Source organism: Manduca sexta, chromosome 3 (genome assembly GCF_014839805.1).
Source record: "Manduca sexta isolate Smith_Timp_Sample1 chromosome 3, JHU_Msex_v1.0, whole genome shotgun sequence".
NCBI lineage: Eukaryota > Metazoa > Arthropoda > Insecta > Lepidoptera > Sphingidae > Manduca > Manduca sexta.
In genome coordinates, this window is record NC_051117.1 from 776,469 (window position 1) to 793,605 (window position 17,137).

At 35.8% G+C, this 17,137-nt stretch overlaps 1 protein-coding gene across 3 annotated transcripts in view; it reads left to right on the forward strand.

The window, feature by feature from the left end:
* LOC115450223 overlaps positions 1-17,137 on the forward strand; it is a 616,159-nt gene that overhangs the window by 436,369 nt on the left and 162,653 nt on the right. The window lies entirely within an intron of this gene.

Consider the following 17,137-nt stretch of genomic DNA (forward strand, 5'->3'; position numbering starts at 1 on the left):
CGCTTTGCTTTAACGGTGAAGGAAAACATCGTGAGGAAACCTGCATATAACCTCCACTTGGTCAGCTTGATGAACTAAGGCCTAATGCCTCTCAGTAGTAGAGGAGTCCCGTGTCCAGCAGTGAGACAGTATATAATACAGGGCTCATATTATTATTATCTATGGAATAATATTACTAAATAGTTCCATCATATTTCATAGACAAAATCTCGTACAGACCAACCGCCCACACCCGGCTCGCATAGATAAACGATTTGTTAAAACAATTAAATCCAATTATTACAACGTACAGACTGACCGCTAAAGGTTTGCATTAGATGATAGTGCGGCCGCGAACTAATTATATGATTTGTGGACTTTTAATTGGAGTGCGAAATTATTGAAACACATTCCCGGAATATTGATTTTATATTTAATTATGTCGTATTTTTGGAATTTTATGATGGCGGCTATGTTCGCGGCTAAACGGATTAAATGGGTTTTTAAATTTGGAACGTTCGAAATTCGAATTCATTTTATTAACGTTTAAAAGGTTATATTTTCAAATATTTCTGGATTGGAATGCATTTCAGATGATTAATACGGATTGAAAGTGCCTTTTTATGCCTCAGAATGCAATCAAGTCACTTGGCGATTTCTTTTGTACGGACAAAGAAATGGCGTGAGGAATATTGAGTGTTATATACTTGGACGTAAATAGGTTTTAAAAGATCTTTCTTTATATCGTATGGAAGTAAGGAACCCTTTATTCCTTGCATACACTATCAATTGCTTAAAATTATTACAAAAAGAATTTTAAAAATGCTTCATTGAAGAAATGTATTGAATATGAAGACACGTGTCCTATAATTTTTTTTCTACACACATGGTCCAGCTGTATCGAAGTAATAACACTGTCTCGCAAATCGATGCTAAGTAAATCTCTAATCGCGAAAGTAGGACTGTCGCACGCTCACGCCGACCTATGCTATGATCGCCACCTAGTAGTTTCGCGGCTAGGGCATGGAATATGTTTTAAAAACTTTTTCATCACGCATTCCGCAACAATTAATTCTTCTTAAAAATTATCAAAAAATCATTTCTTACTTCCAAGATAATTTTTCTAACATGATATATAGCGACTTAACTATCAACATCCACTAGTTAGATGTCCATTTGTATTTTTTTTATCAAGTCCATGAGGATTTTTTTCCTTTTTTTCATAAAAAAAACAACGTATCATACAATTCCTGTGAATTTGTGTGAGCGGACGGCACAATGCAAGCGCACGCAACGTTTATGAATTAAGCCACTTGTTATCCCACCATTCGGCTCGTGCCATTACGGGGATTTCGCGATACGCACGCAGGGCTGTATACGGGACAATCTAGGAATTTGCATATTAAAAAAAAATAGTTTTGCCCGATATCACTGCCAAAAACACAAAATTTTACATTTAAAACTTATGAAAGAGATGAATGGAATTCAATTTGGTGTTTTAGTGTAGAATACTTTAGGTTATTTAATTGCGCATATAAAAAATCTAGCTGTATTGGGTAACTGATTTTATAAAGGTAATTAATAAATTAAAATGAATATCCATGTGAGCATGATTCATTGTTCATAACTGACTGTACGCATGCATATCCATATTTGTCTGCGGTATTTAAAAAACTAAAAAAAAATATATCAATAATACTAGCTTTTGCCCGCGGCTCCGCCCGCGTTATAAAGTTTTTCAGGCTAAAGTTTTCCGTTATAAAAGTAGTAGTTTCCCGGGAGCCTATGTTCTTCCCAGGGTCTCAAACTGTCTCCATACCAAATTTCATCTTAATACGTTGGGTAGTTTTTGAGTTTAATACGTTCAGGCAGACAGATGCAGCGGGGGACTTTGTTTTATAATATATTTTTAGAACTTTTAAGTGAAACATTCCCGTCATACATCATTGTTGCATAACTTTAATCGTTTACGCAGCGCAGGCAACGGAAGCTCTCAAAACTCATAATTTTCCCCGGTTTTGCAACATGTTTCATTACTGCTCCGCTCCTATTGGTCATAGCGTGATGATATATAACTTTGAGCACTCCACAAACAAAGTACTATTCAACACAAAAATATTTTTCAGTTTGAATCGGTAGTTCCTGAGATTAGACATTACTGCTCCGCTCCTATTGAATATAGCGTGATGATATATAGCCTATAGCACTCCACGAACAAAGGGCTATCCAACGTCAGACTCATATTCAAATTTGGACCGGTAGTTCCTGAGATTAGCCATTACTGCCTCGCTCCTATTGGGTATAGCGTAATGATATATAGCCTATAGCACTCCACGAACAAAGGGCTATCCAACGCAAAAAGAATTTTTCAGTTTGGACCGGTAGTTCCTGAGATTAGCCATTACTGCCCCGCTCCTATTGGGTATAGCGTGATGATATATAGCCTATAGCACTCCACGAACAAAGGGCTATCCAACGCAAAAAGAATTTTTCAGTTTGGACCGGTAGTTCCTGAGATTAGCCATTACTGCCCCGCTCCTATTGGGTATAGCGTGATGATATATAGCCTATAGCACTCCACGAACAAAGGGCTATCCAACGCAAAAAGAATTTTTCAGTTTGGACCGGTAGTTCCTGAGATTAGCGCGTTCAAACAAACAAACAAACAAACAAACAAACTCTTCAGCTTTATATAATAGTATAGATATGTACCTAATTTAAAGATCTTTTATTCTATTAAAATAAATTTGAAATTCGAACGGAATATATAATTTTCTACGTTTGTTTTTAAATTTAAATTTCGAACTACCTAACGATTTCAATTCGAATTTAATTCCAAATTTGAAACAATCGACCAGCCCTGCCCAATCCGTCGCATTCACGTTCGAGCAGCGGCGCGGGCAGTGCGCATAATCACCGTGTAATTGTTTTACACAGCCCCATGGCGTCGCGGTTAGACTAACCGGCACATTCGACTTAATCACGCGGTCCAGTGACGGTGGGATCGGATACTGTATCGTTTATGTGTATGTACCTATGCATGTACGTCATCATGACTGTTTCCCTTTTGGTAGTAGAAGAGTAAGGTAGCCGCATTTTGCTGGTAATGTTACCATTTTATGCAATTCCAAAAACCGTGCTGATAGTATGCAAATGTTTAACTGTTTGTTTGGATTACGTTAATTTTCTCCATTAAAATTAAAAAAATATACAGTCGACTTGAGATACTCCTCCTTCTTGGAAGTCGGTTTAAAATATAAAATACCTGCAATATAATTCAAAAACTGTTGGAGCCAGTTTGGGGTCGAAAACGCATAAAATAACTATTGTCCTATTTATTATTTGAACTTATGACCTTACTTTCTAATTAACACTAGACATTTACACATAGGTTTATCTTCACTATCGGTACGACGCGGTTAGATTAACCGTCCAGTTAAACTTAACTGCCGGTGGTAACTGACGCGACTGTTATCTCGCGCCATTGAATTTAACAATTGGTTTTAATGATTTCATTTTAAAACGATTTTTGGTCAATGCGGAGTAACTTGTTGCTGTGTTTATATTTGTATGATTTGGTGCATTTTATCCCTTGCTCAGAATGCGGCGATAGCCTGGTTGTGCGTGGAACGGACAGCCGAGACGAATGTCCGCAGGTTCAAATCCCAAGGGCACACACCTGTGACTTTTCTAAAATCATGTGTGTATTCTTTGTGAATTATCGTTCGTTTTAACGGCGAAGGAAAACATCGTGAGGAAACCCGCATACCTGAGAAGTTCTGTATAGAGATTTCGAGGGTGTATGAAGTCTACCAATCCGCTCAAGGCCAGCGTGGTGGACTAAGGCCTAATCCCTCTCAGTGGTAGAAGAGGCCCGTGTCCAACAGTGGGACAGTATATAATACAGGGCTGATATTATATCCCTTGGCCAGATGAATTCTCTTCTGAATAAAAATCGTTGTACGTATGTAAAACCCGCTATAATGAGTGCGTTCCGGGATCCTGTATATCTCATTGCAAACAGGCCGGCATAATTGTGTCGACTGGCGAGGTATTCATCTCTTTTCCCAACACTATCTGAACCCTAGTGAATTTTGAGAGTGTGTGAAGTCAATCAAGTCAATCCGCGTCCAGCGTGGTTTGATCCACGGGATTTAACAAACGACATATATGAAAATCAATAGTTGTCCCGATCCTATCACAAAATACGGTAATTGTTCGTAATGAGTCGAGTGCGTGTAATTAGCAATAATTACGTTACATATTAACTTATTCTAATAATACAGCCCTTCCTTAATTTGCTTCCTATTAACATGGACATAGAGTATAAAAATGGGAAACTATTTTTTTGAACAATTATGATTGCGAAAATTAAAATTAATAATGTAAATTTATCTAATACTGGCTATATTTGAAAGTGTAGAATATGTACAAATATATTTAGAGTTTTAATTTACAAAAAAGACTGGCTGTATCAAGCAGCTTAATTGCGTATTTGCTGTAAAAATTTGCCTATAAGTTAATCTATGGTCTATCTCTATATCAAATATCGTCCAATTCCATGTAGTGGTTCTTGCCTTATTTCTTAACAAACAACAAGACACAAATGTCACAAACTGTCAATTTCAGGTTAGGATGTTATATGAATTCAAAAATGGAATACTGCATTCGCAAACGTGTCAGTAGGCAGAAATTGACAGATATGTCTTGTCTCCGCCTTACTAGTCTATGACAGATCATTAATACTGTTCGAGTGTTTAGTTAAATTTACATATTTTGATGAAGCGTGGTAGGTAGTGCGCAAGTGCGTATTATTTTAAAGGTATCAAACTTACGAAGACTGAATTATACAGTACTGTATTGCGCTCACTGAGGTAAGATGTTTTCATAATGCGTAGTGGTTATGCTCATAATAATTCCCTTGAAACTTGGACAATGGTACGCAATAAATTATTTAATAACAGAAATCGTCATTCTGTGGGCAACTTTTTTTTAACACGAGCAAATCCGTTAACGTGTTTCTGTCGGACTCACCGGTATTAGACATTCGACTCTCTCTCCCTGATATCGAAGGTCGCGGTGTGCAAATGCAACCGCAACCCTCGCAGGAAAATAGGATTTTGACAGCGGTGGGATTCGAACCCACGCCCTTTCGAACTGGTGCCTAAAGCCAGCACCTAAGATCAGCCACGTTGCCCTAAATTTCGATGGCACCTACAAACTCATTCGAGACTAACCTATTAATTAGTATCGATTCAACACGATCATTATTCATGGCGATTTTGTCGCAACGAACTCAAACCAATCGCGTTATACTCGATCCGCGTCAAAATTATTGTAACTGTGAGTGAACTAATGAATTCCCGCGCCCGAGTGTTCTGAGCGTCGGGCGGCGAGCGGCGCTTGATTGAAAAACTTCCATTTGACACTTTACAATATTCAACGTTCGATTTTTAAATTTACACAGCGCCTTTAATGTTGGCATTAACGGCGATTTAAATTTGGAATGATATTTGAATGAAATTCCGTTGGAATGATTGTCATTCGTGTATCAAAGAGGTGAGAAGATTAATTAATATGGAACCTATTTCTATCCTAAAGTAACAAAGAGTCAAATTATAAATCGGTCAACTATTTCGTACATTTCGCTTCTTTTTATACGTGCAAGCCAAATTCACCCTACTGTACCTGATAGTAAGTAGAGTGGAGTCCAATAGAATGTCGACTGACGAGAAGTGATTACCCTTCGGCTTATTAACATCAATGGTTAATGGTCCTGACAATAGCATACTTCTGAAATTGTTCTATAGTAATCTAGTTGAGCAAGAATCGAATCCATGACAAATTTCCTCACGGGAGTTGCTTAACATAGTCGAAGATTCAAGGGTATAGAATTCCAAAGATCGCCTACTAATGAAACACCTGTTTAATCACTCGACTATTGTACTGACTTTAGGGAATCGGTAGGCGAGAACTAGGAACGAAAAATGTTAATTATACTATGAATACAAAAGTTACAATGTTTGTTTCTTAATCACGCAACAACGGCTGAACGGTTCTTGATAAAATTTGGCACATAAATAGATTATAGTTTGGATAACTACTTTGGGTACGTTTTGTCCTTATAAAATATACAGCGGTTTATAACTTTTAGAACTTTTATACAGGAAAAACTAGTTCACGCGGACGAAACAGCGCGCAAATGCTAGTTCTATACTAAGATTAGCTTGGAGGTATTTAAAGTCCTAATCTCTTAAACCGCTGGACTATTTTTTTTTTTTTTTTACTTATAAAAGGCTACAATATCTTTAAATGCGATAGGCTTTTTTTTATCTGGGACAGACTTGTGATCGAGACTCAGTTAGAATTAGTAATTAGTCAGTAATCAGTAGAATTAGTCAGTTAGAATTATTTCGTTATATCTGAAAGAAATTGTAACAAACTTTTCTGTATTAAGTATAACAAACTACAAGAACTAACAAGACATAATCTGAACCAAACTCAATAATGATTTCTTATGTTACGCGAATGTTAGACATCGTAAGTTTTTGGATTTGGTCTATAGATCGGACCGTCATGAGCGAATTAATAATTGCAAAATGTAGATAGATATTGTAACTTTGACTTTTCGGATGACCAACCCCTCAGTTTATCTAAACTAGATTACAAATCTATCTAGATTACAGTCTTCGAAACGTAGAGATAAAATAAAAAAAAAACCGTGATAAAACCCGAAAAATAATTTTATTCCGACGAACAAACTCAATATACTGAAATTTTAATAAGTATTTACTTTACCAGATTTCCATACAAGTTAAAGTTGTTTCTCCGTCGACGTTAACTCGCAAGCACTTTAAACTGAAAGTTAATTGAGAAAAGATTTCGCCCAAGTCTCTAAGAAAATAATGTTAAAAGAATTTTTCACCGCAAAGGATGAGTTCAAAGAAATATTCCGCAAGGTGTTCCCTATTAAAAACCAGTTCTTTAAAGATGTTTCGGAATTATGATACCTTTCTGCTGAGCTCTTGAGGGGCTTATGGCTTTTTATAATAGTAACTTGGTTGGAGTTTCGTTCTTCTCGCCTGTTTCTGTCAAGTGCAAATATTGTTCACCACGTACTAGAAAACTATGGAATTCAATGTACAGCATTTCTGGACAAATATGATCTGAAGACTTTAAAAAAAAGAGTGTATTCCCACGCAAGACGCTGACGAATTCCCCCGATATTGGGTCCATGAAAATGGTTCATGGGCAGCGGTGATCACTTACCATCAGGTGAACTCATGCTCATTTGCCGTCTATATCATAAAAAAAATGTATAGTAAATGACATCACAATCTTAAGCCTTATGGTCCAGAAATCAGGTATCACATTATTTTAATATATTGGCAACTCATCAGGATTAGCCTGTGTATATCCGGTTCCAACGGCCGACATAATTGTATCGACTATCGAGGAGTAATTATCTCTCGTCAGTCGACATTCACTCACTCCACTCCACTTAACCATCAAGCACAGTGGAGTGACTTTACTGTGCCGCTGTAAAAAACATATTTCTTGCTTCTCGCTGGTAGAGCCATTAACAAGACAATAAAAAAAAGCGATTCAGTGATCTAAAGAGTGGCGATAGCCTAGTTGGTTGTGGAACGGACTGCCGAGACGAATGTGTGCAGGTTCAAATCCGAAGGGCAAACACCTCTGACGTTCTAAAAAATTATGTGTGTATTCTTTGTAAATTATCGCTTGCTTTAACGGTGAAGGGAAACATCGTGAGGAAAACTGCATACATGAGAAATTCTCTATTAGGAATTATCGAGGGTGTGTGAAGTCTACCAATCCGTATTAGGCCAGCATAGTGGACTAAGGCCTAATCCCTTTCAGTAGTAGAGGAGGCCTGTGCCCAACAGTGGGACAGTATATAATACAGGACTGATATTATTATTATTCAGGGATCTCGCTCACAGTTTTTTAAAAACATAATTCTATAAATTTTCAGTTAAGTAACAAATCTGAATGGTATACAACGGGCGAAAAGAAATGGCTCAATTCAAAGTTGAAGGAAAACAATTGATTTCTCGAAACTCTTGATCGTAATTTGTAGGCACTTGTGAAGTTTCAGATGATTTCTTTACTGGTTAGGCTTAAATTGGCAATTATAAAATACTTGAAATTGGAGCTATAAAAGCTAGATTGTTAGATGTTCTGGGAACTTAGGTGTACAAATTTATTTGTATTGTAATTGATTGTTTCGGGGGCGTAGGCATATTGCGTGCGCGGTACGACACGGCTCTGAGGTTCAGGGTTCGAATATCTAGTCGGGCAAAGTGAAATTTGGGATTTCCTGCTTTTTTCTGGGGGTTTCCATATAAAAATTACTCAGTCGCAGGTCGGAGCCAGGAAGGTGGCGAAGTGATACTCCCGTGCCTCGGACACCACGTAGAGCCGCTGGTCATGTCCCTGATATCTCTCCGGTGATGTCGGATTGCCGTCTCACTGGACTATGAGAGTGAAGAAACAGAGAACACACCTGTGGATTGCACACACTTGTGCACTATAATATCTCCTGCGTACCTGGCTCCTTCTCCCCATTGGCCGCCATGGCCAAAATTCCACCGTACTTCGTCATTACCAACTACGTAGTTCAACACACATTCCAAGCGGCTTCAACGTATAAAAATTCAAATTCAATTTTAGAACGATCGAACGTTGAGAAGTTCGTCGTCGAGCCGCGAACATAACTCCCAGTATTACGCATTTACGTGTAACTTGTAGATTGCGTTCGCCAGTAATAAGGTCTCTTTAAAACTTCATCTCAACTTTAATGGTTTATTTCTCGCTCCCTTCGAACGTACGTAAAAGAATAAACGTGAATACGAACCAATTTTAAGTTGTCGGATTTTGGACGAGTTTTGATGGTGAGACGCCTCGTTCGGATTTTGTAGATTTAGGTCATCTAGGTTTTGATTAGATGTCTAAGTACCTATTTGTTAATGTTCAAGTTGATACGCCAGTTAACATATAAGACAATAAATAGTGAATGCATTCTTTCTCATTGGAAGCCTAACTTTTGTATGACTCGGACATTGCGGATGTGTCTTAATTTTTAGGTGAATGCTTTTTTACCATAGGGTTTAGAATTGCTTGTACTTTAAAATTCGAGTATTTTTCAGTATAACTGTAACGAAATCGTTTTTAGCAAATAAGATTATGTTTTTTTCTGTCTCGTTTGTTTTTTGTTTGTCTTAACATAGCCATTCTACATATAATTGGAGACAACGAATCTATTAAGAAAAAGAGAAAAAAAACAGATGAGATAGAAAACTCTTAACAATATATTTTCGTAAAAACAATTACGTACATTTATTTTGAAAAATAATGCAACACTTCCATTAACAATTTCCATTGTCTCGCTAAAATTCTAACTAAACCGATTATTCAAATTTCAAACCATATTTTATAACATTCCTTTTTAAATCACAAACCGCGATTACGTTTCAACGAACCGATGAGATACGTAACACCTAACAACTAAATAATAAAATAAAACACGTTGCATGCAAAAATAGTCATTATTGCACTTACAACAATAACGAAAGATATCGGTTGGAATTTAAACAAAACTTTTGCCTCTAAACGGTATTGCTCGTGGAAAATCCACACCAAAACGTAAACAGCCCGATACTCCGCCGGATAAGTATAAGTGGACGTGAAAATACCTGGTTTTAACGTTCAGGGTTGGGTTTTATTGTATGGGCGATACGATTTAAATTGCAATTGGCATATAATTTGTAATGAGTGTAGATCTGTGATTTTGCGAACGAGTCGCGAGGGACTGTTGCTTTTGGAGTTGAAAACAAAGGTATTTTGCGTTGATACTATTTGGTATAAAATTAGACGTATTATTTAACTGAATGAAGCGATGTGATTGTCTATTATGACGAATGCCTAGCTTACTGTGTACACTGGTTATGAGATACAATCGCAAATTTCTTTTCTTTGATTTAAATGTTCTGTGACTTTGGAAAAAACTCTTTTCTGTCTGTGTGTGATCTCTTGCCTATTTTTTCAATTTTTTTTTTTCTTTTGAAAATCTAATCGCTAACGCCACCGCCCTACCACCAAACCCAAACGACAAGGATACCTCCGTTTTTCTCCCTAACGTGACATTTACATATTTCTTATTTCCCCTGTCCCGAGCGATGTTCGCGTAGACGCGCCTTTTTTCTTAAAAATCTTCCTTTGTTTCAGGTAAGGCCCTTTCGTTAAGGTTGTGAATGGAGAATATTTCATGAGCGAATTGGTGAGTAATGTGTGTTGGGATTCATGTTTTTTTTTTTATATTTGTGTGAAATTTAAATATAGCACTTTCTTGAATTATGCATGCACGGCAAAATGATCTTACTGCACCTGATGTGGCGTGACGAGTGATGATTACCCCTCGGCAGTCGACACAATTATGCCGGTCTGTTGGAACTGGATATACACAGGCTGATCCCGGATTGCGACACAATTACATGGGCCACTATGGCGGGTTTTAACACCTTGTGTACGGTGGTCGCTATCCGGGCGGACATAAAATATATCCAACCAGCACCAATGTGTGAACACTTTTGCCTAGGCTTAAAAAAAAAATTACAAGGCGTGATATTATGTACAGTCAGCAACAGAAGTCGTTGAACATAATTTGTTTCCAATATTTCCTAATCATTATCATTTACCATAAGTTACTGATTAATTTAAATACAAAACAACTTGACACAATTGAACTACAAAAGTAGCTGAACGCCGTCAAACCATTCACTGCTAAACATTACTAGCAATTTTTTATGATCTTTAATAAATACCAATGTGGCTGAAATTTGCAAATTCTTTGTTTTACATACAAACTTTTTTCCAACAGTTCTGAATATCAATTAAATTGTGTTTTTTATAACATACTAGCTTTGGCTCGCTACTCCGCCTGCGTGAAAAAGTTTTTCAAGGACTAAAGTCTTGCTTTATATTTACCCGGGATAGAAAGTAGCGTATAGCGCTTAAGAGTAATGTAGCTTCCTATTAGTGAAATTTTTCAAAATCGGTTAAGCAGTTCCTGAGTTTAGCGCATTCGAACAAACAAACTCTTCAGGTTTATATAATAGTATATATTGAAGTTAATAATCAGAATTATACATTTTTAAGTATGGACAAAACATCATAATACTTTAGTAAGTAATATTATAACATTAATAGGAATAGGTTAGTTACATTTTAAACATCCTATTTTATAGAGCACTGGCCGGTTTAAGAAACAAATGTGTAAATTCAAAATTATTCTGGCAGGAGATTCTCTTCGAAGGATTCAACGCAAACGTCAGTTTCTTTTTCATATATTTTTCAGCCAATCATTTACTTTGGTATCCATATTGAAATGATAACCTTAATCTGTACTCTTCTTTGGTAAGTGATTTATGGTCCGTTTCAATGTTCAGGTGTTTTGTAAATTAGTATCTGTTCATCGACTTTTGTTGCTGATCGTACGTAACAATCCAATTGGCTCAATATTTCACAAGTGGATTGTATGTACAAAATAAAGTTGCATTTATTTGTATTTGAATTCATACAAAGTTGCACTTTTAGACATTTAGATAAGATCTGAAGTAGATCATTTAGTAAACACATTGGTTTAATGTTTTAGATAATAGCCTCTATTACCGTTGATGTTTTTAGACACGGTATTAATATAATAATAATATATAATAATATCAGTCCTGTATACATAGCATAGGCCTCCTCTACTACTGAGAGGGCGGCCTTAGTCAACCACGCTGGCCTAGTGCGGATTGGTAGACTTCACACACCCTCAATTCATTGTTCATTTATTGACATTAGATCGGATCGGTCGTCAAAATTTTTCCTCGTATAAAATAATTTGTTAAAATATTAATATTTTGTAGAAATTGTTATTAATTAAGTGACTAACAAATAAAATTACTCATTGTTCACATAATTATTATAAATTATAGTGACTGCTAAAGTGGAATTGTGATAAAGGAAATCTGACATCGCAACGTAGTCAACGGTCATCTGACTTTCAAATAACATTAAAAAACCCGGCGAGTATTATTGAATCTAATATTTTACAATACATTACACTTCACAACATTAATTACACTGCTCATTTCCATGAGTTACGTCTATACACACATTGGCAACGCTAGAATCTCGTTCTATTTGACAAAAGTGGAAATAGAACTGACGATTTGCATTTCTTGCCCCAGACAGCATTAAAAACTACAAAATTCTACTTGAATAACTCAAAACATAATATATCAGTGTTTTAGTAAATAGTGTAATTTTGTAAATTAGTATTAAAGTACCCGCCCCACTACTTCACTTCACCTGTTGGCCTTACTCTCGCTAGATCAAAGGTTTTCTGTTCTCCTTATTTATTTTCAGTACATCAAAGCACAAAACTTCCACTATGCAGACCCGTAAGGCTGCAGCTGTAGAAACTGAACTGAAGTTGAGGACAGCCCTAATTGATCTGAGGGCATACAAAGACCAATGCCAGAAGCTCCTGCAAGAACGTGAGGACAGCGAGGAGGAAGTGGCCATCATTGTTAACAAAAATGCAGCTCTTAAGCGTCAGTTATTAGAGTTGCATCAACAAAATGAAGTTCTAGTGGAGGAACGGAACAAATTACAAGCGGTCACAGATTCCTTTACTCACTGTAGTTCTTTATATGAGGCGGCTCTGTGTAGGATTAGGGACTTAGAATCAGAATTAAATAGTGCCAACAACATTATAAATAATCTAAATGTAGAAAAGGAGTGCTCTGAGGCAGCGGTGAACCAAAGCTTATATACTGAATTAATTTGTGGAAATTTTGACCCGCACCCAGTGAAACCTACCTTAACAATTGATCTTACTGAGGATGACTCACTATTAAATAATAATCAACCTAATGTGCATAATTTGAGTCATAAAAAGATAATTAAATATATAAAATTAAATAAATTTATTAAAAAACATAAAAGACTTAGCCAGAACCAAAAACAGTTTGCCAAGAATTTAGCTTTAAGGAAGGAACGTAGGGCTTTATTAGATAAATTTAATAACTTCCAGATAAAATTAGAAGATAGCAAGAGGATTTATGAAATTGACACCCAGCATTTGTTAAATGAAATTAGAATGCTGGAAGAATCTCTAAGCTTAACATATAATAAATATATATCTTCTAAAAATAAAATTGATGAACTTCTTTTACAATTAGATAATAAAACAGTGTCTCAGTTAGATCATGTTACAAATATTAATAATAACTGTAAAAACTTGTCAGAGAGTACTTCTGTGGCATCTGAGTGTACTGTGTCTTTGCTTGACACAGAAAAGATTGTCATGGGTGATGTTCAGTGTATCGGTCAGTTAAACCACCAGTCTACCAATATGAGTAACGCTAAAGAAGAGACCCATTGTGCGGGATTTTCTACGGTGGTATTTTCAGATAACATAGGGAAAGGTTTTGGTACATTGCTAAGTAACAGTCTCGAGCACTCTGTTACTAATAACTGCCTGTCAGGAATGCACTATAGGATATTGTTAAATGTTTAATAAGTAATAAATATAGTTCTCAGTCTTGTATTGCTCTTTTAGTGGGCAATAGTGAGAACTTATGTAAAAGGGATATTACAGAAAGCATTGCCTCTATGACCAAATTAAATTGTAAAAGTAATATTATGTGCATTTCCCTTTCTGGCCAATGTACCAGACAGGTTAAATAAGCACATTCACATGTTAAACAATCATATGCAATTTTTAGTAAGTCACTATAGTGATAAACTGTTATTTTTGACATAAATAAATTTACAGACAATTGTAGATTTTCATTGACTAGAGATACTATGTATCTGTCAAAATTAGTTAAAGTTAAGATTGCTACATTGTTAGCATTTAATATTAACTCAGTCATAAGTACTATGACGAAGTCCTCCATTACTACATGTTTTAGTAGTATTACTAATATAAGTGTAGTAAATAATTTAAACAATTAGTTATGACAACAGAGAAAAGTGACTTAATATTAACTCATCAAAATATAAATCGTTTCTCTGGCAAAATACTTGACATAGAATTATTAGCAGAAAAATATAATATTGATATTTTATGTTTTACGGAGACATGGTTAAAAGCAGATAAAATGGCATTTAGTGTTAGTGGCTACAGAGTCGCCAGCTCGTTCTTTAGGATATCAGCAGAAGGTGGAGGCACCATGATCCTCATCAAGGATGGTGTCTCTCACAAGGATAGGCAGGATATTGTAAAACTTTCTGTAGAACGAGTGTGTGAGGTCGCGTGTGCAGAGACCAGTGGTTTTATTATATTGTGTGTATATAGGCCTCCTTCATCAAGTATATTGGCATTTATTTCTAAAATGGAGGATATTCTTAAAAACTTAAAATGAATAATAACGTTTTAGTCTGTGGGGACTTTAATATAGATTTGCTAGTGGATTCCACAGATAAAAGACTTTTTGAATTTACTTCAATCATTTAATCTAAACTGTCAATTTCTCGAGCCGACTAGATTAACTACAACTTCAGCTACCTGTATTGATAATGTTATTTCAAATTTTAAAATTAACTCTAAAGAATTATTAGCTGGCGTTCGCTCAGACCACACATGTCAAATGGTCAAACTGAATTGTGAAAGCAATAGAAGTAAGAACATAGTACAATTTAGACCCCTAACCCAATATAATCTACAGAAATTTAGTGCTAGGCTTAATTTGGTGTTGCCTATGCTGACTTGCGGTTCAGACAACCCAAATAATATGTTTAAAACATTATTAAATGGTATTACAAACATATTTAATAAAACATGTAGTGTAAAATCAGTGCCACTAAAAAATAAAATATCATTCAGTGCTTGGGCAACAAACGGTATTAGACGTAGTAGAGATGTTCTCTATGAATTATATGACAGAAGGTCCTTTACACCCAATGTCGAATTTAATAATTATGTGAGAACATACTCTCAAATTTTTAAACGTGTATGTAGGTATGCTAAAGCTGCCTATATCAGTAGTCATATTAAAAACTCAGATAATAGAATTAAAACTACTTGGAAAATTATTAATACTGAAACTGGCAAAAATAAAACTAATGACAAGATTTTATTGAACATTAATGACGAGCTAGTTTCAGATAAATATAGAATAGCTAATTACTTTGAACATTTTTTTACTAACATACCTTTTGAAACGACAAAATGTCTGCCTTCCTCACCAGGGGCAGCTGAGTCGTTCTTAAAACAAAATGTTGATCTGTCGATTCCAAATTTCGAATTTGAGTTTGTCACGCACTCTGATATAATAAAAGTATTTAAGAGCTTAAACATAAAAAGCACTGAAGACCTATGGGGTTTATCTGTTAAAGCGTTGCAGTCAGTAATAGACAACATTGCCCCAATTCTTGCGGAAATCTTTAACTGCTGCGTCAGAGACGGCATATTTCCTGATCTTATGAAGGTTAGCAAAGTAGTACCAATTTTTAAAGCAGGTTGTTCTAACACCCCTCTAATTTCAGACCTATTTCTATTTTACCAGCCTTAAGTAAGGTATTTGAAAAACTAATGCTTAACCAAATGCTGGTGTTTTTAATAAAAATGGGATCTTACATAATAGACAATTCGGCTTTACAAAAGGCAGATCCACGCAAGATGCTGGACGTGCTTTAGTCAAAGCTGTGTTAGATGCTTGGGAGGGATCCCAGGATGCACTGGGGGTCTTTTGTGATCTTTCCAAGGCATTCGATTGCGTCGATCACAAAACCCTCATTTTAAAGCTTCATTATTATGGTATTAGAGGAATTGGACTTAAACTAATATCTTCATATTTATCAGGTCGAAATCAAAAGTATTTATCGACAACGTCTCCTCTGCCGGGTCCGCAGTTAGAATTGGGGTTCCCCAGGGTTCCATATTGGGTCCATTCCTATTCTTAGTTTACATAAATGACCTGCCTTACATGGTTGATAATATGGCAGATGTAGTATTGTTCGCTGACGACACTTCGATTATTTTTAAGTTAAATAGAAGGGATGAGAATCTCGGTGAGCCACATAAAGTACTTAGTTTGATTTCTGACTGGTTCTCTTCTAATAATTTACTTTTAAATGCCGCAAAAACGAAATGTGTCAGATTTTCGTTACTGAATAAAAAAAAAGGAACTAAATATTGATTTAGATGGGGATAAATTAGAATTAGTTCCCTCTACAGTCTTCCTCGGGGTTTCAATCGATAGTAAATTGCAATGGGGCCCCATATTCAAAAAATTTCTAGTAAACTGAGCTCTGCCGTGTTTGCTATTAGGAAGATTAGACAATTAACTGACGTGGCTACGGCAAGGCTAGTGTATTTTGCATACTTCCACAGCATTATGTCCTATTGTATTCTTCTGTGGGGCTCTGCTGCAGATCTGCAGACCATTTTTATCTTGCAGAAACGAGCGATTAGAGCTATTTACAACCTTCGCTCTCGCATGATTCCCTTAGGCAAATGTTTAAGGAGGTGAATATACTGACTTTGCCGGCCGAATATATTTTCAGAATATAATGTACGTACGTAAAAACCTTAGTACTTTTATTAAAAACAGTGACTTGCATAGTCTAAATACCAGAAATAAAAATAAATTGGTTGTCCCTAATCATAGGCTCTGTAAAACCAATAAATCTTTCTTAGTTAATAGCATTAAGTTCTATAATAAACTTCCCTTCGAAGTTACCAATTTGACCGAACAAAAATTCAAGTGTTATGTTAAGCGTGAATTAATGTGTAAAGGATACTATACTGTATCTGATTACCTTAATGATAAGACGGTTTGGAAAGTTTGTCCTGCACACAATGACCCACCATGTTAGCACACATTAGTAATTAATTAACTGCCTAAAATGTCTTTGTTACATGTCTCACATGCTTTTTTATAATAATGACATTTCTATAGTTCTAATTTGACATAATCATATCATATCTTAATGAAATGTAATTTTTGAAAGACGACCACCCGATCATGTTGTGTTTGCCTGTTCAATATCACTATTTTTTCTTTTCTCATGATTGAAAACTATGATTGTAAATGTAGGCGAATGGACGCTGTACGCCGTTATTTAAGTATGAATCTAT